Source organism: Pinus tabuliformis, chromosome 4_1, assembly GCF_031772625.1.
Source record: "Pinus tabuliformis cultivar Carrire ecotype Pingquan chromosome 4_1, CPIR1, whole genome shotgun sequence".
NCBI classification, from domain to species: domain Eukaryota; kingdom Viridiplantae; phylum Streptophyta; class Pinopsida; order Pinales; family Pinaceae; genus Pinus; species Pinus tabuliformis.
In genome coordinates this window covers 105739303-105761335 of record NC_142303.1, presented here as the reverse complement: position 1 = coordinate 105761335, position 22033 = coordinate 105739303, and the positions used below count along the sequence as shown (strand labels likewise).

General features: G+C 40.1%; 1 pseudogene; it reads right to left on the bottom strand.

The window, feature by feature from the left end:
• LOC149174442 (uncharacterized) overlaps positions 1 to 15369 on the bottom strand; it is an 86550-nt pseudogene extending 71181 nt beyond the window's left edge.
• Positions 15370 to 22033: the final 6664 nt, after the last annotated feature.

Below are 22033 nucleotides of genomic sequence, written 5' to 3'. Positions count from 1 at the left end.
GGTGAATGAGGAGTGACATCACTAAGTTTATTTGAAAATCACTTAGTTCAGGGAGTAGATCAAAATGAAAAGAATTTTAGACAAGAAATGTGGCTTTTAAAGGAATAAGAACCAGCCTAAGACCTCAAATTCTTTCATGAACACAACTAATGAAGGGATGTTAGTAATGAATGGGAAAGGGGAAAATGAAAGTTAGACATGCTCCTTTGCTTTGCTGCCACCTGATGGAGAAGAAGAGCTTCTCAATCCATTGATTTTCCTTTGTGAATAGGTTAGCATACATTCAATTGTAAGGAATGACATTTCTGCAACCCCATCTGCCTACCCATCTACTTGCCTAGCATTTTTTGTTTCTTCTTGGAGGGTGCACTTAGACTTGCAGACCCTTATTTGCCTTTTCTTTTCTCTTGGATTTTTCTTTTGATTTTCTATCTAGAACTACCCTTATTGCTTCCAAGGTCCCAGATTAAGCAGTTGGGAACCTTAATTCTCTACCTAAGCTACTGGTCTGCCAAGATTAAACAGTTTGGACAGACTTCTTTCTCTATTCTACAACAAAAATTTAAACATGGCATGGTCCAGATTAGGCTGTTGGACCATCCATCAAAATTGAGTGCACATCAAGCTCTATACACACAGTGTCTTCTCTTGGAAATATGGGATCTTTGCATCATCAAAGCAGAGCATATTTGGAACTTTCTTTGCCAATCATGAAATATGAAACCTATTGGTATAGGTAGCTAACAGTAGGGACCAATGGTCTGGATGGGGATAACATACCCTTCCTGCCACCTCACCTTGTCATCGCAGAATATGCCCGTAAGCTTAAGTATGCTGCAGTCGATGCCTTCATCAACTTTGTTTTCATTTGCATTGTCATGCTCTCAACTGCAACAACTTACCTACCACCTTCAGAACCTCGAAACAGTCACTCTCTACCAGTTTCAAAACCCTTCTGCTTATCGGGCTCTACAGGAGTATTATTGCACTCTACAGGAGTGGAAACACAATCTATAGGAGCCTTTCTACAGGAAGGCCAGTGAGCGGCTCTGTAGAGGGAAAATTCAGGATTTTATTCCAAATTTGAGCTTGAAAAAAAGGTAGGCTCAGAAATCCCACTCTGCATTTCATAGATCTACAAAAGGTGGTGGTATTTGAAGAAAAGTATTGAGTTGAAAAGAAAGGAAAAATTGAGAATAGAAGTTTGCCTGTGTTTTTAAATATATACAATCTCTCCATTTTACTCTCTGCACTGAAATTCTATCTCTTTCTCCTATGTGGTATTCTCTTGTGTAAATAAATGATACAACCATAGGAAATTAAGCCTGTAAAGCAGTGAATTTGCATTGGGTGGTTTTCTTACTTTGTGAAAAGAAAAAAACATTGTCTTACTCTCTATTTTTTTTTAAAAAGATATTGATTTCCTCAAACAGCCTGAGAAGTAAATTAAGGTTGAGAACAGAGTTTGAAGGGTAGGAAAGTTGCAATTTGTTTTTGTTAAAAAGAAGAAACACGAAAAACTCTCTCTGGTTCCAAAAAAAACTCAGCTATTCCTCTGTTTCCAAGTTTGAAATTTGTTGTCTCCCTCCTCACCTGAGAATTTCCAGCAGTCACTAAACATCATGATAGGGGGTTTTATGAGGAAGGAGCCTCTGAATTCAACTAAATTGCATGAACATCTAGAAGTGGTGGCCCTCTTTACCAGGGAAAATTGGATTCCTTTCTTTGAGAAGTTTCATGGGTATGATGAGGAAGTCACAGAGGAATTTTTATTATCTTTAAGACCCCATTCAAAAACCCATGCTACAGTCAGTTTCAGGGGTCTAACCATAGAACTTACACTAGAGTTCATCAGCAGAATTACAAGTCTTCCACTTGGGCTCCCCTGGAGCAAAGAAGAAAAACCACTAGGTCAAGTTGCTAAGAAGACCTTTTTCCAGCCTGATGAACATCCTATGGAGGATAAGAATGGGATCAGAAGGACAAGTATACCTTATCCATGGGGTGAGGTCAGCTATCAGATCATGAAATATATCTCCTGTGAATGAAGATACAACATATTCTATGGGTATCACTTCAGATTGTTACATGAACTAAGATATGGCATGGACCTGCCTGCATCTAGAAAACTCAGTCTTCCATACTTTTTCCTCCAATCCTTGATAGAGTGTAGCACCAAATTGAATGCATGGGTTCCAAACCAACTGGCTTACCATGGGCTCATTAAATTGCTGGTGGAGGATGCCCTACGCACTTACACAATCCCTATAGCCTAGGAGATTTTTAGGAACATGACTAAAGAAGATGACATAAAAACTCTCACTGATGACCTTAGTCCATCTAGAAGTGAAGAGGAGGAATAAAAAGAGGAAGCTAAGAAGGAAATCCATGAAGAAGAACAGAACATTCAATTGGAAGAAGAAAAAGAAAAAAATAGAGAGAAGAGGAGAAACATGACACCACCATAGATAAGCCTAAAGCAGAGAAAAAGACAGCATCAAAAGTAAAAAAAAGGGAAAACCACAGTAGAGAAAAGGAAGAGGACAAGAACTGAAAAGAAGAAGCCCAAGACAACTCAGAAAAAGGCTGCCACAGGAAAGGCAGAAACTCAGCAAGCAGAGGAGAAAACAACACTAGAGATAGCAGACACAGGTAAAACAACAGATGGGAAGGAAGAAGCACAGCAAGAAGAAGTGTCTCCTAAGACATTAGCAAGAGAAGCAACAACTGTTCTTGCTGCACTTAGTACTCTAGCCAAGCCCAAAGGAAAAAGGAAGAGACAGCCATATATGTACTTCAAAGCTTAAAAGAGCACTAGAATCAAGATGGGGAAGCCTCATCCACCTTCAAAGGAACCCATCATCATTGAGGATGTACCTGCTATAACAAAGGAGGAATCTCCCTCCAAAATCTCCATCACTTACGAGAGAGGAAGCCCTAAGACCTCTACCTGGAAAGAAAGGATCAAACTAATGGACTCTAAAGCAGTCCTACAGGAGGTGCAGACCTCTCTACAGGAGACATTGGCAAAGCTCAAAGAAACTGAAAAACTTGAAAAGAAGGTAGAAGAACAGACCCAGGAGGAAGATAAGGCAAACAAGATGCTAGAGCCTGGACCTCAGCTTAACTTAGGCTCCTACTACAACCTTCTGGAAGGTGGGAAGATCATCCCACAAAAGTTTGCAGTGCCTCTTTTCTTCGAGCTGGAAAAGGAAAGAGTCAGTGCCCATACGTGGATGCAGTTTGCAAAATCAAAAGGCGTAGAAGACATTGGGCACATGGAAAACAAGTTGAGATATGGGCAAAGAATTGAGCATGGTCAAGCATACAGAAAGCATCAGAAGAGCTCAATTGGAGGAAGAAAATGAAATGTTGAAGAAGCAGCTACAAGAAAGGGAACCTCAAGGAGGAAAGGAGCTGTCGGTATTAAAAAGACAACAATAGCAAGGGGAACCACAGATAGATAGTGAGACATTGATGAAACAGCAACAGGAAAAATAATCCCAGGTAGAAAATGAAGCACTGATTTTGAAAAGGTAGCTACAGGTAAAGGAAGCCCAGTTAGCCTGCATGGCTAGCTAGGCAATGGAGGCATTGCAGTGTATGCAGCCAGCCAAATCACATGCAATGTACCTCAAAGATTAGTGGCTCCAATTTCAGATTAAGACACTAGCCCAAAGGGGCACAATACCTTTTCAGTTTTATGGCCAATTCATGCATTTATGTGATCATAGTTCAGCTGAGGATAAATCAAAGCTAGAAAAATTTTACTTGCACAACATGGCACTTACTGACATGAATTATCCAAATGCTGCATTGGGAGACTTGTAGTTGATGGCTATGGCATCTTGGATGAGCCATGAAGAGAAAAGGGTAGTGGAAATCAAGAAAATGATGGCAAAAGAGCTGAGTGAGCCCTTGATGATTAGAGCAGAACCAGTAGACCCCTTAGCTCTCATCTATGCCCACCAACACCTTGCAGCTAATCCTCAAGTTGTCCTAGACTATGTTGATAAGCAGGCCCAGGCTATTGCTCACTTCAAGGACATGGAGAGATTGTTCGGGGATGACTGCATTCATGCTTGCATGAGAAGGTGGAATACCTTGCCACACAGCCTAAGGATTAGGGAGTATCACTCCCCAAACAGGATGAGGGAAGCCATGAGAAGAGTGCCCCTGTATAAGCACTCAATGCAAAGATTGAAGGCAAATTGGATTGGCCATAAAGTCAATCCTCCACTGCTACTAGGACTGTTGGAAGGAGTAAGAGAGGAGGAAGAACATAAACAATGGGAAAAAGTGGATAGGAAAGCAGGTTTCCATGATAAAGAGGAAGACATCACATCAGAGGCTTGGGATGTCAAGGAATCTGTTAGAGCCATCAAGGATGAAGAGTTAGATTAGTTGCTCAGAGGATGAGCAACCCATTCAGTAGGAGGTGATGATGATCCCTAGAAATGGGTAATTATATGGGCTCATTCTGCCTCTTATTTCAACTTAATCCACCATTCTCATTAGTTTATTATATGTTTTTTAATATATTTATGCTAATATAGTGAATTGGGTTAGTCATTTTGCCATGTAGTCTAATATGTGCCTTATGCAGAGTTTTTGGTCAATTTTGGACAAAGTCAAGGGATTTATGAGCAAATGGCAGCCAAAACTCGAGGAAAGCAGGGAAGAGGACTTGTAGTGGGGTGTCTCCTTCATTTATGATCCCCTTTCCTTAAATCCTCCATCAGCATCTCGGAGCACAAGGGTCCACATTGATGATTCCAAGGGGCAGCCGAGCAAGTAAAGAAGGACCACTATTTATCTCCAGTCCTAGGAAGCCAAGTTCCTTGATTTTAGGAGGACTGTTGAAGGACTCTATTTGTATAAATAAGAAGGCTTAGAGCCTCAGTAGGTTAGCCAGTTATTAGTAGATTTTTTCACTTTTGTGCAACATTGTGTTCAGCTCATTTTTGAGTTCCTTTTTGAGAACAATTTATGTAATGTGACTGTTATTTTTGATAATGAAGATGAAACAGTTTTTGAGCCAGCATTGATCTCTTTCAGAGGGCTGAATCTCTTGGGTTAGGGCCCAACCCAAGCTGCCCAACACCTCCTACTATGTACTTATATGTTTTTGCTTCAGTTCATGAGTTAATTTCTGTTGCATAGATTCATTTTACTTTGTTAGATTAGGTTGCTTTTGATGGTTAGCATAGTTTTTTTTGTTTCAGTTGTTCAAGTAGGTTACTACACTGATAGAATAAGATTCAAAAAGGCCAACAACAGGCCCTAATCTTCTTTCTCCCTTCTTGGGACTATGATTTGAGGTCAAGGCACTACTGCTGCCACCAAAAACACAGCTTTTGCTCTTCCATGCAACTACTAGTGTGATACCACGGTTTGGAAAGATTGATATTGGTTTAGATTCAGTTTCTTAGATCATTTCCAATTCTTTTACCATAGATCTCTCTACATGCTTTTCTGTTCACAGGTTACTATTCAGCATTTTCTGTTTTTAGTTCAAAAATTAGGTCAAGCTAGAGAAATTTCAGTTTTTAGTCCTTTCTTTGAATAGTTTTTGTAAGTAGATGTGCAGCTCTCTTGCAGGACACCTTAGCTCACCATACATCCATAAACCAGCTAGCACCAGCTCACTTCTCATAGATTTCCCATGTCATTTGCAACATTTTGCCAAACTGCCCTAATTTTTGCGTATTTCTCCATAAAGTTGCTTTCTTACCATTTGAACAAATCCAACCATCACGTTCATTCCTAATCTTCCCTAACAAGTTCTAGACACCTCAACGCCTTCATCTAGCCTTCAGTTCCCCTTTCCCATCATTTTTCTACCTTCAAAACTCCAAAGATAGCTCTCGGCCTCCTCTTGTAGATCCCTTGCAACCTCCTGTAGAATTTCCTATGAGTGATTTTTCGAAGTCCGATCACTATGGAAGTCTTCAAAAGGGTACTAGGGGCTTCTTAGGACCTCTCCACACCTCCCTCACCCTTTTCCAAAGCCAAATCCATCTTCCTTTGCCACCAAACCTTTGCACAGTCACAACCAGATAAATCACAAGCATAATAATTTGACATAAAAACACTCAAAAACACAAAAAGATGTTTTCTTCTCATTTCTTTTTAGAAGTAGCTTGAATAAATGCAATTTACCTTTTCAGTAGTCAATGGCACTCATTTCATCAGTTTTCATCTCTTTTCTTGCAAAAGTAGGGTTAATAGGTAAGTTAGGGTTTGCTATGGTTTGCGTTACATTTTAGTTTTCCTTCTTTTTCTATAGATAGAATAGTCCTTGTAGAGTTAGCTTCCTTTCATCACAGTTAAAAGCTTCTTCTGAGAATCCATAGAAGTTGGCTTAAGCTCCTAGTGATCTTGCGCCAACTGACCAAGTGACAGCCTGTAGTAAAAGCTAGTACTTGTGTATACAGCACCATCACTTCCAAGTTTGTTACAAACTACTAGGTTGATAAAAGTAAAGAAGGAAGCCCCAGAAGTTGCAGCATTATTGCTGCAATATTGGAGCTCACTAGAAACAAGGCTTGTGAACTTGGTCATTTCTTCATCATCATGTCTTTCCCCTCTGAGTTGATGAGGAGGTCATTTTACTGTATAACAAAAGCATAAAACAAGAACATGACGGGAGATGAGACTAACTACGCAAATAGGAGAGTATGAAATGAATCAAGTTATTTTGAATATGGGGTCAGATGAGAACGCCCTACCAAATCACACTTGGGAATGGATGGGGAGACCCTGTTACACAGTAATTTGTCACTGAGTCTGCATTCCCTGATCCTAGATACTTCTGGTCCATGTTACTGACATCTGTGCTGTGTCATGTTGCCAATTATGTGTCATTACCTTCCTTGCAATCTCAGGAATAATGCCTCATTTCATTATCCCTGAAGAAGACCCCTTTTACCTAAGTTTTTGGGTCGTCATGAGGCAGGATTTAGCCCCCTCGTGAAGATTGTCAAGTTAACACTAGCCCTAGCGAAGTCTTCGCTCTGTCCCTATGTTCCACCCGCAACGAGCCAGATTTGGCAAGTTTTTCAAGGACTCGTCAAAACTTCGAGATGAATTGCTTCATCTGCAGTCCTAGGGCTAGTTGTTGTGTCAGTTGATCTCGCCTTTCTCCTCTAGGATAGTTGTTCCACCTTTTGTGCAACCTCCCTAAGAGATAAGCTCTTGCTTCCTTCTCTTATGGGACCTCTCCCTCCTATAAATATCTCCTCCATGAATAACATCAATTAGCTTAGATGTAATGGAATGATAGCTAGATGTAATTTGATAGTTTCAAGTTTCTAAGAGAGGAGTAGAGGTAGAGAGTTTTATTGGAGTGTGGAAGTAGCCTTATTTGTATTTTGATTTGAGAGATGCTTGAGTAGAGTTGGCTTGAGAGCTTTCTAGTATCAACCCTTTTAGAGAGGAGAGAGAGTCATATGTTCCCTTGGGAGATGGTTCACAAGTAAATGCTTACGGAGACATACCAACAAGACCCTTCAAGGAGGCTTACGACGTCAAGGCCCAGTTGTAAGTTTAATTTGATTTATATTAATACAAATCAATAGTTTTTTTCCTATGTCGTGCGTAAAATTATATGTCGATAGCTTGAGGTTCCTTGACTCTTCAAGTAGATTGTTTGGTTGTTTTATATTTGCATTTGTGGTGTTTCTCTACATGTTGTTTTCAGGTATGAACAACTAGAAGAACGAAGAGCTGGAGCAACACGACGAGGACTTCATCGAACGTCGGATTGAAGGTAGGTCTTCACAACACCAACTTTCTAAGAAAATTTTCTTTGGTATTGTCTGTGTAGTGACTAGACCCACTGTAGGGCTAGAGGGGTTGCCTCTGTCCACAGAGGGAACTTACCTATGTCACAAGTTGGTGAATCCATTGGGCACTTGTCTTTTGTCTTTTGTGTTGATTGGATTTGTTTGTTTAATGTATTTCTTACTATTTGGGTAGCATACTTCATTCTGGAAGCTGTTGGACTACTTCTATAGCCTTCCCACCCTTTTGAGTGATAGATCTAGCCCTGCTCTAGTCAAGCTTTCATGTTTTGCTTTTGATTCTAGGTCGTCGCTGTTTATTTCCTAACAGTCATGAAGTAGTCATGTCTGCGTTGTCTTCTGGCTTGTGAATGAATTGTCTAACAATCACGCCGAGGCCTGAAATTGGCTCGGTGTAGATAACTGATGTACTTTCATGATGATGTTGCAAAGTGCTTGGTTAGGGAGGTGCGATGATTTGTTGTCAGTGCATGTTGCTAGTGTTTTACTTGCGACGATTCCTATGAGTTTCAAATTTTGAGGTTTGTTTGGTTGATCAACCAGTGTGTTTTGTCCTCAGAGCTTGTTTTGCTTCTCTTTGTTGTGTCAAAAGTGTTGGTTGTTAAGATTCTTGATTTCGATTTTTAAGTCTTTCCAAATCCTCTCTCTTGAATCGTGTGACCTAAATACCCTAGGGTTTTTCCACTACTTGGTTTGCTTGGGTCACTCATTCACTGAGATCTTTAGACTCTGCTTGGTAAAATCTCTCTCATTGTTTGAGGCTTCTTCTTTTTTGTTGTTTGTCATTCTCTTGATTGGTGCATGTGTTTGATCACCGAAATTCCTTGTCTTGTTCATTCGGGCTCCTTTCGCTTGGCATAAATTTCTTTGCTTCCCAGCCAATGAGATAGTTTTTCAGTTTTATAAAAAGGATTATTTCTTTAGTTTGAGTCTTTGATTCATTTGTGCATGTAATTGCTTATCGTTTATTCAAGAAAATCAAAAAGTGCATTCATCTTGTATTAAGGTTTGAAAGACGATTTTTTTCATTAGTAGATTCTTGAGATTAAGACATTGAAAAGCAAAAAGTGTATTTCTCATTCTTTCTTGGATTGCTTGCAAGTTTGAGAAGATGGTCAAAGTTTTCCTTTTTCTTTAATTGGCTTGCTTGTTTTCCATTCAGTTGTTATGCATTGAACCTCTCACTCTTCCTTAGCTAGTTATTCATCCAACGAAAATGGTCCTTCTGCTCATCTAGTTGCATCCTAGGAGTGTTAAGGATACATTCGATAGGGCCTTAAAATCAAGACTTAATTCAAGATTAACTGTTAAAATTTATTGAATGAACTTAAAAATGCATTGGAACCTAATGCTCACATATCTAGAGGTTTAGGCTAGAGACGTGTTCCAATGTCGTTAAACTTAGTTCTTATTGTTCTCACTAAGGTTGGGTGATTCCTCCTTTTGTGATACAATAGATGCTAGTACGGATTTGTGCTCCCCATACCGTCGCGTATATATTGGGAGACCTCACTAGGTTATCATCTTATTATCCATAGGAAGCTGACTCTACCACCCTACGAGTTGCAATGCACCAAACATAGCGTTTGGGAAGATTGACTGTAGTACAGGAAGTCCTTGGTAATTTCTCTTTCATTTTATTACCGAGGTGTATATGCAGTTTTATGAATTTTCTGGTAAACCTCTTGCCTAGAATTCCAGAGCAGTCACTTTCATTCCTTTTAGACTCTTTAAAAGTAAAAGGATCATCAAAGCACTTGTCCTTTCAAGCTCATTTCCAATCAAAAGTGATGGAGTCACCTTTTGTTCTTTTCTCGACTCTTAAAACATGAAATGGCAACATTTTGTTTCAATGTTCTAAAATTAACTTCCCACGAAACATTCCTGGTAACAGTTGATTTCCTTAGTGATTCTCTAGAGTCGATTCCAATGGCAATATTTCCGAAGTCTACCAATCAAGGGTTCCCCTCAGAAGGGAACCCTGGTCCTTTTCCTTCCTTCAAAAACGCTGGTGCTCATTATATGGCAACATTGTCCCTCCCTAGGTTAACCATTGTTTACTTGTCTAGTTATTTTTTACCTCAGTAATCCCGAGTGTCTCAACTCCATTCCTGCCATCTCCTTCATTCAAATCACACCACGACGATTCTAAGGTTGACCCCTTGCCTTCTTCCCCTATTTCTTCACCTTCCTCTTCCACTTTGCTTGGTGAAAGTTTCAAATCTATTAACCAGGAGGCTAAGAAGAAGAAGAAGAAGATGAAGAAGAAGAAGTCAGCTAAGCGAGGGGTTGACCGTGCGAATGTTACTCCCAATGCACCCTCTGTAGGCAAACCTTCTTATCTTCCACAGAAGGTTAAGTTCCCCTGCAGGTTGTGTAAGGGCGATCATCTCCTCCGAGGTTGCCCTGAAATTCCCAGAGTTTTGAAGGTATGGTCTCAAAATTTGGATCAACCATCCTCATCGACCTCTGGAGATCATGTCGATGCTACGCTCTTAGCTAGTGATGGTAAGAAGAAAGGGAAGATTATATTTCCCTGTAGGTTATGTGAAGGAGAACATCTTCTTCACCTTTGTCCTCTTATGGATAATGCCTCCAAAGTTTTGGAAAAACTTACAGATTCTTACCCCCAACTCCCTATTGGTTATCAGAGGCTTTCTTCTGACCCTCCCCCGGTTGGTCAAGAGATTGACTTAGATTCATCTCCTACCCACCCTGTTGTTCCTGAGCCTGACTCTCTAGTGTCTATTCTTGACCAACCATTGGTCGAAGAGAGTGTCGACTTGGTTTCACCACTAGTTTCCCACTCTGTTCTGGAAGTGCATACTGATCATATTGCTCATGTTCTTCTCGTCTCTTCAGATTCTCATGAATCAAAGGATGGCCCTCCTATCTCGGCTGCTCAGGAGAGTCCTTCTTCTATTCTTGCAGCGCATGGGGCCAATCATATGATACCCCCACCAAGTAGTTCAGTCATTTCCTTTGATTGGAGTCACTTAACTACTTTCCGCCTCGCATCCTATGTGCCTTTCTAGATCACAATGCATGCCTATAATATGGCAGTCCCTGGCACTCTATTGGATGAAGGTGCATCTGTTAGCCTCATGTCTTCCACTACTAGGCAATATTTGGGCTCCCCATGGCTTGTGCCTGTCACCCAGAATCTGTTGGCTTTCAACGAAGGAATTAGACAACCCTTAGGGATCCTTCCACGGTTCCCCATTACTTTGAGAGGCAGGACTGTCTATATAGACGTGATGGTCATCCAAGGCTTGTTAGATTTCAATCTTCTCCTTGGCCGTGACTATATTTATGTCATGGGAGCTCTTGTTTCTTTACTTTTCATGTGGTTTTCTTTCTACATGACGGACGAATTGTGACTCTTGATCAATTGTCATTCATTAGTCACCAGATACCTCCTTTGCAACCATCGTCCCCTATTAGCTCTTGTTTGAAAGTAGTACTTTCCCCACCACAAGTCAATTATGTGGCTACTCATTCCACCTCCGCATCTGTTGATGATCACACAGATGGTCTTGTAGATCATGTATTGGGGGCATTGGAACCTGATCTGTCGTTGGTACTATTAAGGGATAAAGTCCCGTAGGGCTTTGGGTCAGAACTCTAGCAGAGAAAGAGTAATCTACACCAAGAAAAAAGCGTATAACTCAGGCAAAATACTTAAACAAGCAAACTATGCGAGGATGTACATACCCAGGGGTCCTTCGTTCAGGTAGTTCCAGCCAAGGTTCAAACCCTCTACAACTCCTCATGATCTTTGAACCTGCAAAACAACCAATTCAAAGACGCACATCAGCATATAGATAAAGCATTATAATGAAATCAACTTTATAACATATAGGTAGATGGTTAGTTATACATTGAAATAGTCATTCATATATAAACCATAACAATAACATTAGATGCATGAACAAAGTTGATATTAGGAACAAGACAATGTTTCTTTTATTGCAAATAACTATAATAAAAACATAGAAAGAGTTCACCTGAGTCTTCCTCTTTCGGCTCCAAGCAGAACCATCCTCCAGGTCTGTCTAGTCCCGATCTTCAAAAGGCTTCTTCCATAACTAATACAAGGATATCTCCAACAAGTGAAAGGATATCAACTCTCAAGGAAACAAGGGTTTCCTGAACTTGGGGAAGTTCTTGAAGCACAGGGATCTTCAGACTTGATCATGGGATAATCTTAGCAGAGTAATTCTCTATTTTCTCCTCCTTAAGACCTTCCCATTAAAGTCTTTTATACTTCTCCCAAATTAGATTTTTAGTTGGGAAATAGTTGGGAATAGTTGGGCCACGAGCACTAATAGGTACACGCGTTTAATATAGGGCAAAGTCACGTACAGGGAGTAAAGCACTATTTTTTAAATATTTGGACTAAGTCTGGAAGAAGGGGTTGCCCTAGGCCATAAACCAAGCATCATAAATTCAAAGGGTGATATTTGGAGCTATAATAGATGCCCCCTCGTATATGAGATCAGAAGGGGTACATGATGGCTGAAATGTATTAATTATATGGAAAGGAAACCTGTCAAAAACTGAGAAGGACTTAACCAGATTTTACCCTGCCAAGCCAACAAAAGAAGATTAGAAAGAAACAACTATCTAAGGTAGGCATACCCATGCTCAAAGAAAGTAAAGCATGCCCGTATATCAAGTACATGTGGATCCACTATGTATACAAGTATAAGGAACTGAAAGTACATAACGAATCATCTAATCATGATCGAACAAGTACATGTCTAAATATCACATATAAGAAGATGATCAATGAAGCTGAAAGATGAAGCTGATCACTGATGTCAAAAACTGATCCCAATAGTACCAAATGAACATGATGGAATAAGATGGTACTATATCGCAACTCAGATGCCAGCATATAGGATGTCGTTGTGAAGGACTGCAACATATAATATGGAATGGTGTCAACTAGTAGCAATAGAAGCAACAGGCAAGTGAACCAAATAATGATGATGAAACCTGAGGTCCTCATCGATCGCTGTGGTACATTTCTACACAACGGGAATAAATTATCTGAAGTAGACCATGTGAGAAATCGTTTGATTACCGGTCATTGATATATACCGTTAACAAACGTGAGACCACTCATCGATAATGATAATGAGAGTCAAGGTACCCAGTACAATCTAACAAGTGCGAATAGATGAGCTGAAGTTGAACACCTGGAAGAATCTGTCAATCAGGAGACAATGATGGTTTCCCACTGTTGATAGCGAAGGATCTACCACTGATGACTGCAAACCCCAAGGTACTACCAAATGGACTATAGACCTTTGTCCCAGAGCAATGAGTCATAGTCGATAGGGAAAGATCCGCTAGAAGGAAGGCATTAAGGCATCCTTCATCAGTCTAATGTGAGTGTAACCTGTAGGCCAATAATGTGGAAGGAATTGGATGAAAAAAGATGTAGTAACCTGATCGAAGCACGTTTTTGGTGTACATAAGATGTAGCTAGTGCACGATAGAAACCCTTTGAACCAACCAATAATGAAAGCTGACACAGAGGCGAGGAATCCACCAATAGGATCAAATGGAAACCAAGGCACTGCACGAATCCCAATGTGTGATAATGAAAGTTGATGTCGAGCACAAGGGAAACCACTCAGTCAAAGATCCATGATACTGATTGATGCTGAGCACAAGGTGACCTATAAATAATGAAAATAGGGCCAGGGTGTAGCTCTAGGCCTGTCCTTAGAGTAAGATGTCGTCATCGATAAGGAAAAGACCCGCCAACAAGAAGTCAATGGAGACCTTCTCAAACTGGCACGAGTAAAGGACCAATATAATTGATGTGATTATAGACAAGACATTGATCAACAAAGAATGGCTGACTGAAAAATAGGTCAAGAGACACCGCAAAGAGGCTGACTCAGGCTTACTTCCCTTGAACAAAAGCATGACTCAATGATGACCATGTGGCAGCATATGATGACTCTATATAAGTTCGTCATGCAAGAGGCATGAACGAACTCTCCATATGATTGGAAGAGATAACCAATTAGAGGAGAACTGACTCAATAACAAGGTTAAGGCATACCTAAGTCAAACTAAATCCCACCCAAATGGAGGAGAGACTTTCTTTTGAGTGCTTTGTTCAAGGGTGACACAACTGACTCTAGCTGCCAACAATAAATGGAAATATTGTCCCATTCCCGCTCTTTTTTGGAATATGTAATTTTTTTGTCTTTTTCTTTAAGCTGGAAAAAGAATAAAATAATTCTATAGTACAGTGGAAAGAACGAGTGTCAGTGAAACAGATGATCTAGCTCCTAGGATGGGAACATTCCTATGCTCAATGTAGGCAGGAAAAAATGGTCAAGGACACTTAAAGGGATGTTCCTTCCACGGGTCTGAAGGTCTGTCAAGTTGCAGAAGCTAAGGGATTGCAAGTTTGATTTTGTAGATGTCATGGTCAAAAAGTGGCTTAAACATGAGTCCAAGTGAAGTCGGCTCAAGGCCAAAAGGTGCAAATGGTCAAAATGCAATGCAGTAGTACAACTCAACACAAAGGAGCCTCTAGGGTATAAGGCTAGAACGAAGCGAAGAAGCAAAGAGGAATGAGTCTTCAACACACAAGTCATGGCGGGACTAGAGAGGACTCCCAAGCCTACTCAATGAAGCAGCATGGGAAACCAATGTCAGTGAGGTGCTAACTACGATGCCCATGAAAAGGATGGCTCTACCATCGTGTCATGATTTAAAAATTCAGTGAGTGAAGATGGTTTACGAACCATAACACGATGGGATCGACCCTATGGCAAGTGTATCGACAAATGGAGGCTAGTATGCAAAATGCAACGGAAAAATGGCTTCCCTAACCTATATGCCAGTGAGTAAATGATACCTGCCATGATAGGTCAACAGTCATGGAACCGACTTGAATTTTTTGAAAAAGCATCCAAAATGTCTTGAAAAACAACTTATTCTTGATAATCCAAGCTCCTAAGTTAAAATATTCATAAGACAAAACAAAATAAAGTTTTGAAAAAATTTGACATTTTCAAAGCTTATAAAATGACTTTTTGACTCACCATTGTTACCATTTGTGCTGAGAGCAAAAACTGTGGAAAAAAAATAGGCCAAAGCAGATTAAAAAATGTCGATATCACAAAAAAAAAAAACTCTCGATAAAAATATGTACAAAAATACAAAATATACAAAGAGGCCATTGCTCGGCCGTAACATAAGAAAAGTTCCTCTTAAGGTAGAGCCCATCAGGGGGCTCCACCAGCTTGTTCTTAGCAACGTTTATATGTATAGTCATTGAGCCAATCAATATATTACCTTTGGCAGATAACTGTGTTGGAGCCAAAGGAACTGTACAAACATTGCTAGTAGGCAGACTGGTGGACCTAGATTCGACTTCATGCAAAGGAGGACGAAAATATGAACGACGATGGAAATCTTCCAATAGTCGATCTACCATCATCATTGCTTCAAATATTGCTTCGTCAGATGGAAAAACTGTATCTAAGCAATCCATAGCAAAAGTAGAGTCAAGCTTCCAAGCAGGATCCATAGTACCATCTAACTCTTCCTCTGAAAAGGTAGTCGGATGGTTGTCTACAGAGTTATCAATAAATTCATATCTAAGTTCTGCTATAGAGATAGAAGGTGCTATTCCACCCACCTACCCCTCATCTGATGTGGTCGCAAATGAAGGTAAGGTTCCAGGATCCGAAAAATAATGAGTTTGAACAAAGTATTTTTGTAGAGGCTCCTTGGAGGATATAATCATATCGATTCTAGTTGAAGGAGGGGGAAGATAAAAAACACCCATCAAGGAAGAGTACATCCCAACTCCTAGATTCTCGATAGGTTGACGGGAGTTATCCACCAACGGAATAGTAGAATCCAAATTTGCACGAGGGTCAACTAGAGAATAATCTAATTGATCAACCTTAACAATTTTCCGCTCATGAGGAAAACAAAGGACTTGAAACAGAGTCGAAACAACGACATCCATTTCATAAATCCAATTCCGTCCTAAAAGGAGATTGTAATCTAGGTTGGCGTCAATGATTTCTACTTCGATGTTAACGACCTTTCCTCCAACACATATAAGAAAGGCTGGGATAATCCCATGTGGCCTATGAGAATGTCCGCCAAATGCTGTCAAGAGTGTGGGTGAAGGAACAACCGAAGGCGATCCAATGGCCTTCCAACATGACATAGACATTACGCACATGGAAGCTCCCTCATCTACAACTATTCGAAAAATGTTAGTTTTCTGGTAAGTAGACTTTATTTGAAAAGCCATATGATGAGGGAGTCTCTTTTTGACATTGAGCATGTCAAAAGTGAGCACTAAAGAATTGTTTGGATCAACTGCCCCTATCGCTGAAAGCAAAGCACTTCGTTGAGCTAGACATGACTGGAGTACCTCTAAAGCAGACATAGTGCATGGACTTTGAGCCAGATCCTCAACAATGGAGTAGTTCTAGGCTACCCTAGCATTAGGGTTGATAGTCACACGTTTGGCGGAACCTTTTAGTATTCGAGGTATAGACTCAACAGAGGGTCACTCAATATGAAGTGGATCGGTAGTTCCAGGAACAGATTTATCCTTGGATGTTTTAGCTTCACCATAATCACGTGACCCTGTGGCCACATTGACGTGAGAACCCATCATGAAAACATTTGAGGAATTGGCCCCCTCCTTGTTTCCCCGTGCAGAGGTACCAGGGTTTGAGTTTGCGTCAGCAAGCAACTGCTACCCTTGGGGGAAAGGGTTAGTTAAGATCACTTAGGAGCTAGAAGACCCTTGTTGCACTAACAAGCGCTGAGCATCTTGAATTTTTGGGCAGAGATGAATCAAATGGTCTCCACTGCATAACTTGCATGGAAACTTAACTTTCTTCTTAAACTCTTTTCCACCCTCACCAGCATTATTGCCAGGCTTATTCTCATTACCCTTCCATCTTGATTCTTCTTTTTACCTCGTCCCTTCTTCTTCCCATCAAAATTTTGATTTCCTTTGGGGTTAGAAGCCTGAACAGTGTTTATAGAAGAAGGTTGAAAAGGTGGAGTAGTAAACAATGCAGCCTGATTGGAAGAAGCAGTTTGTATGGACAACTACTACAATTGGCTTAGAAGGTTCACCGCATTTGCATCAATCGATCCAACAATACTGTCAGCATGCAGACTTGGCTATATCAACTGTGGATCTAAGAGCATCAGGCTAGATTTTCTGAAGAGTCCTAGACTAAGAATATATCAGTTCTAATTGCTGGGCGTGAAAGATAGCTTGCTCTTCAGAATAAACTCTGGACATAGAAACATCCTTAGAGATCTCGGGTTGTAATGATTTTAAAAACCATTCGAGGTGGAATTCAGGTGGAATTTCGGCTTTAATGAGCCTCTTTCTCTGTCTCCATTCCTGAATATGATCAGAAATGTGAGTAGCCGTGTCCTGATGAAAATTGGCCAGAAGTTCAGTTTCGGCTTCGTAACGGACAGTCAACTGAAAATGGTTTAAGAAAATGTTAGCGAAATTGGTGAAAGATGTAAAAGTGCCCTCTGGAAACTCTATATATCACTTAGCCGCATTGCCAGTTAAGGTGCGTTGAAATAGTCTCAACCTAATCAAATCATCAATGAGGGAGTTCGATGAGCACCATAAATGGAATGTGGTTACATGGTCACCCAGGTCTTCACCTCTCTTCCCTTTGAATTTTGGAATATCCGATGGAAGTTTGGTTGGGACCGGAGGCCAAGCCAGATTGTATCTGATTGGATCATTCGTTAACTTAGTCAAGTCTGGAAGATTGAGCGTGGCCAGAAAAGGAAGTCTCGGAGGACCCTGGGGATTCCACCCAGATTGGGCGGGGTTCTCGAAAGTATGAAAAGAATGACCTGGATTTTGAAAGGCACCAGGTTGCCCTAAGTAATTGGTAGAACCTACTAAACTAAAAGGTGACCCTTGTGGTCCAACAAAACTCGGAGTTTGACCAACTCCAGCCGAAACACCTCCGTAACCAGCAAAGTTTCCCCCTAACGAATTATTGTAAGGAATGGACAACCCTTAGTAAGGGTTATAAGCATTAGCTAAGGGTGGCAAACTTCGAAATGAATTGATCGAGGAGTACGACACATTTCCTTGTTGGCCAAAAAACAAATTCCCAATTTCAATCCCACTAACCGTAGGGTTAGTCCAACTCTGAAAAGGATTAGTACCTTGACCTGTGAAAGGAAAAGGCATAGACCCTACCATTAGATTGGAATGTGGTATCTGACGACTTCCAAAAGGAAAACCCTATAAATATGTCGATCCACTCATCATGGATGTGGAGGCAGTTAATGGTACACTTAATGGAATTGAAGGAATACCTTGAGAAGGCATTCCAAAAGGGAGGAATCCAAAACTAGATGCATGTGCTTGGGAACTTCCACTCATCGATGGGATGGAAGTAGACCCAAACAAGGATGTGCTAGTAGTAGATCCAAATAAAGATGTAGAAGGGATGGAAATAGTTCCTCCCCCTTGTACTGATATAGGAGTCTGCATACTCGTAGCACTCGTGGTGGATGCCATGCTTCCAGCAGTGGTCATCGAAGGAATGTTTGTATGTGGACCTGAGCTTGAAGGCCTGAGTGTCGGAGTTCCGACGTATAACAATACATTCAGATGATCAAAAGGGAGAGGAGAATTCGAAGCCATAACTGACTCTAAGAGCTCTTCTACCTCAATATTATCTTTCAACTGGAAGAGTACTTGAGAAAGAACTGGTGTGCCCCTCTCTAGATCTGTGGTAGTACTAGGTCTACCTTGTTCACTAATGCTCACAAGCGGAGGATCAATCTCCGATGTGTCAGCTGCCACTTGTTGAAAACCACTGGCAGAATCACTCCTACGCCTTCTAGGAGAATACTTTGGAATCGTAGGTGAAAGCCCACTAAGTCTATGGGACTGTCTAAGTGATCGGTCAACCACTTTGAATTATTTTAATAATATCTATTTAAAGACTCAAGAAATTTGAAAGCTAAGCCAACTAGGATCACAGAACACACACTAAAAATGTCCCTAAAGAATTCAGCAGTCAAACAACTTCCAAGTTTTTCCGCTCTAGGTGATTAGGACCAGACACTAAAATACAAGAAAGTGAATAATAAGGGCCTTCCGAAAATAGATTGGGTTAATTACGCCCCAAGTCTACTAGTGAAGGTATCAGAGGTAGTTATGCTGACCTCCAGACAATAGCCTTTGCCAATGCAAACCCCCAAGATTCGCAAGAGTGCCCTCCAGAAGTACCGTTGAACGTGATGCAACATCAACCTCAGGTGCCATAGGATTCCTCTCTGCAGCCACCTGTGGAGATCCCTAGGATAGGCAACTAAATATACCAACTCGTATCAGAAGCTGGGCGGAACAGTCGTGAGGTAAGATCCGACAAATAAGAGAGGGGGTATCTCTCATGCTTATCTTCAAAAACCCTCGTGCTTAACTCCCAGTCACAGAGCTTTCCAGTCTCCCTAATGCTATTGGATTTTCACTCTTTATTCAGACTTCTACATTTGACAATTTAGAGTGACCTTGGAGAGTTTACTTTCCTCTTGCCTAATCCAAGGCCCTAAATAACCTAAAACTTGTTGGTGTACTTATTGACAATATAAAAAGTTCTAGTTTATTTTATTAGCGCTTGATTTTAAGTGGCTGTTCTTTTTAAGTCAAAGGGACAATACAGAAGTGAAACTGATGGTGTTCATTGACGCAAAAGAAATTAATGAAAAACTAACTTATATGCAATGCACTTGTTTGTTCTTCGATGAAAATCAACTTCTACTTGGGTTCTAAGAAACTTCTAATAAAGAAAAAAAAAAATATTTTTCTTTTCTTGTAACAGACTTCACACTCACAAAAACTACAAGACAATTGATGCTCTAATGATGCGAAACTACCCTAATGCAAGGTGTATGTGATGATGCAAAAATTCTAGATTACTCTAAAAAGAAAATGAAAGTAATTTCTTTTATAATCCAACTTAAGTGTTTTGAAAGGAATAAGAATTTTGAACACAAATTCTTTCCCCAAACAAGAAGGACTAAACACAAAGATCCCAAATCACTCTCAAAAACCAAAAGAAACCAAACTCAAATTCGGCAAAGAAAGCAAAAACAATGTTTTTGAAGGACTTTTCTTTTTTCAAAAAAGCAATAAAAGAAACTTTTCGAAAGCACTCAAAATGCTACCAAAGACTCAAAGATTGAAAGCAAATCACAAGGAAACTTTGCAAGTTGTCAATTCAACATGAATGAAAACTTAAAAAAATAGGTGTTTCAAGATCCACTAAACGATCCAAAGGCAACAAAAAGAGGTTTAAGACGCTGATCAAGAAATAAGGAAAGGCACACTTTCAAACTTGTCAACAAAAACTTTCGAAAAGCAAGAAGAAGTGAATGGCCACAAAATTAACGGGAAGCAAAGCAAGCAAACCATAAAAATGAAGTTTGACACAAAGATTGCAAGCAATCTTCTATTCCAGAAGACTAGAACAATCAAGAACTACAAGAAGTCTTGTGCATTGAAACACAAATGATAAAACTCACTATAAAGCAAACCGAGACCAAAAACTCTTCAAAGCAGGAGAGAACTCGAAACAGTAAGCTCACTGAAAAACTAAAATCTGAAAATAGAAACTGACCACTCAGGAAGCACACAGGCCAAGAAACAAATCTTTCCAGATAAAAAGACTTGAAAAAATCATGCAAAACAAATGTATACGCGACTGTGTCTCTACACAGCTGCATGTACACGCGTTTTAGTCAAAAGAAACCCACGTATACACAGTTTCAGTTCAGAGAAACTAGCGTGTATATGCTTTTGTAACCCGACAAAGGTGCGTATATAAAGGTTTACAAGAAAAAAAAAATGAGGCCTGATGAAAAGGATCAGACTTGAAGTCTGAGTTCCTACAAGAGCAGATAGTACAATCACAGCAAGAAAACTGAAAGTTGAGCCCTGATTGGCACTAAATAACCCAAACTAGGAACAACAAGATTGTTGTCCCCAGTGGAGTCACCAATTCTGTTAAGGGATAAAGTCCCCTAGGGCTTTGGGTCAGAACCCTAGCAGAGCAGGAGTAATCTACAGCAAGAAACAAGCATATAACTCAGGAAAAATTCTTAAATGAGCAAACTATGTGAGGATGTACATACTCGGGGGTCCTTTGTTTGGGTAGTTCTAGCCAGGGTTCAAACCCTCTACAACTCCTCATGATATTTGAACCTGCAAAACAACCAATTCAAAGACACACAACAGCATATAGATAAAGCATTATAGTGAAATCAACTTTATAACATATAAGTAGATGGTTAGTTATACATTGAAATAGTCATTCATATATAAACCATAACAATAACATCAGATGCATGAACAAAGTTGATATCAGGAACAAGATAGTGTTTCTTTTATTGCAGATAACTATAATAAAAGCATAGAAAGAGTTCACCTGAGTCTTCCTCTTCTGGCTCCAAGTGGAACCGTCCTCCAGGTCTACCCAGTCCTAGTCTTCAAAAGGCTCCTTCCATAACCAATACAAGGATATCTCCAACAAGTGAAACGATATCAACTCTCAAGGAAGCAAGGGTTTCCTGAACTTGGGGAAGTGCTTGAAGCATAAGGATCTTCAGACTTGATCAGGGGATAATCTCAGCAGAGTAATTCTCTATTTTCTCTCCCATTGAATTCTTTTTATACTTCTCCCAAAGTAGTCTTTTAGTTGGGAAATAGTTGGGAATAGTTGGGCCATCGGCACTAATAGGTAATAAACAGGTAATGCCCATGATCTCTGCCCATAATTAAGGAAATTTATTTTTTTTTAAGTGTTTTAAGACATATACGTGGGTTGGGTATATACTGACCAACATGTACACGCATTTAATACAGGGCAAAGTCGCGTATAGGGAGTAAAACACTATTTTTTTAATATTTGGACCAATTCTGGAAGGAGGGGTTGCCCTAGGCCATAAACCAAGCATCACAAATACAAAGGGTGATATTTGGAGCTATAACAAGTACCCAATGACATGTATTCGTCCCATAGCATGTTTCTTCCATCTAGTGAAGACCTCTTGGATGCCATGTTATCATATGGCCTGTGAACAATTTTAACTGAGTATAGTTCCTTGTCTTGTTTCAACCTCATTAAAAAATGAAGCAAAGGGTATGAGGAGAGTTCCTTGTC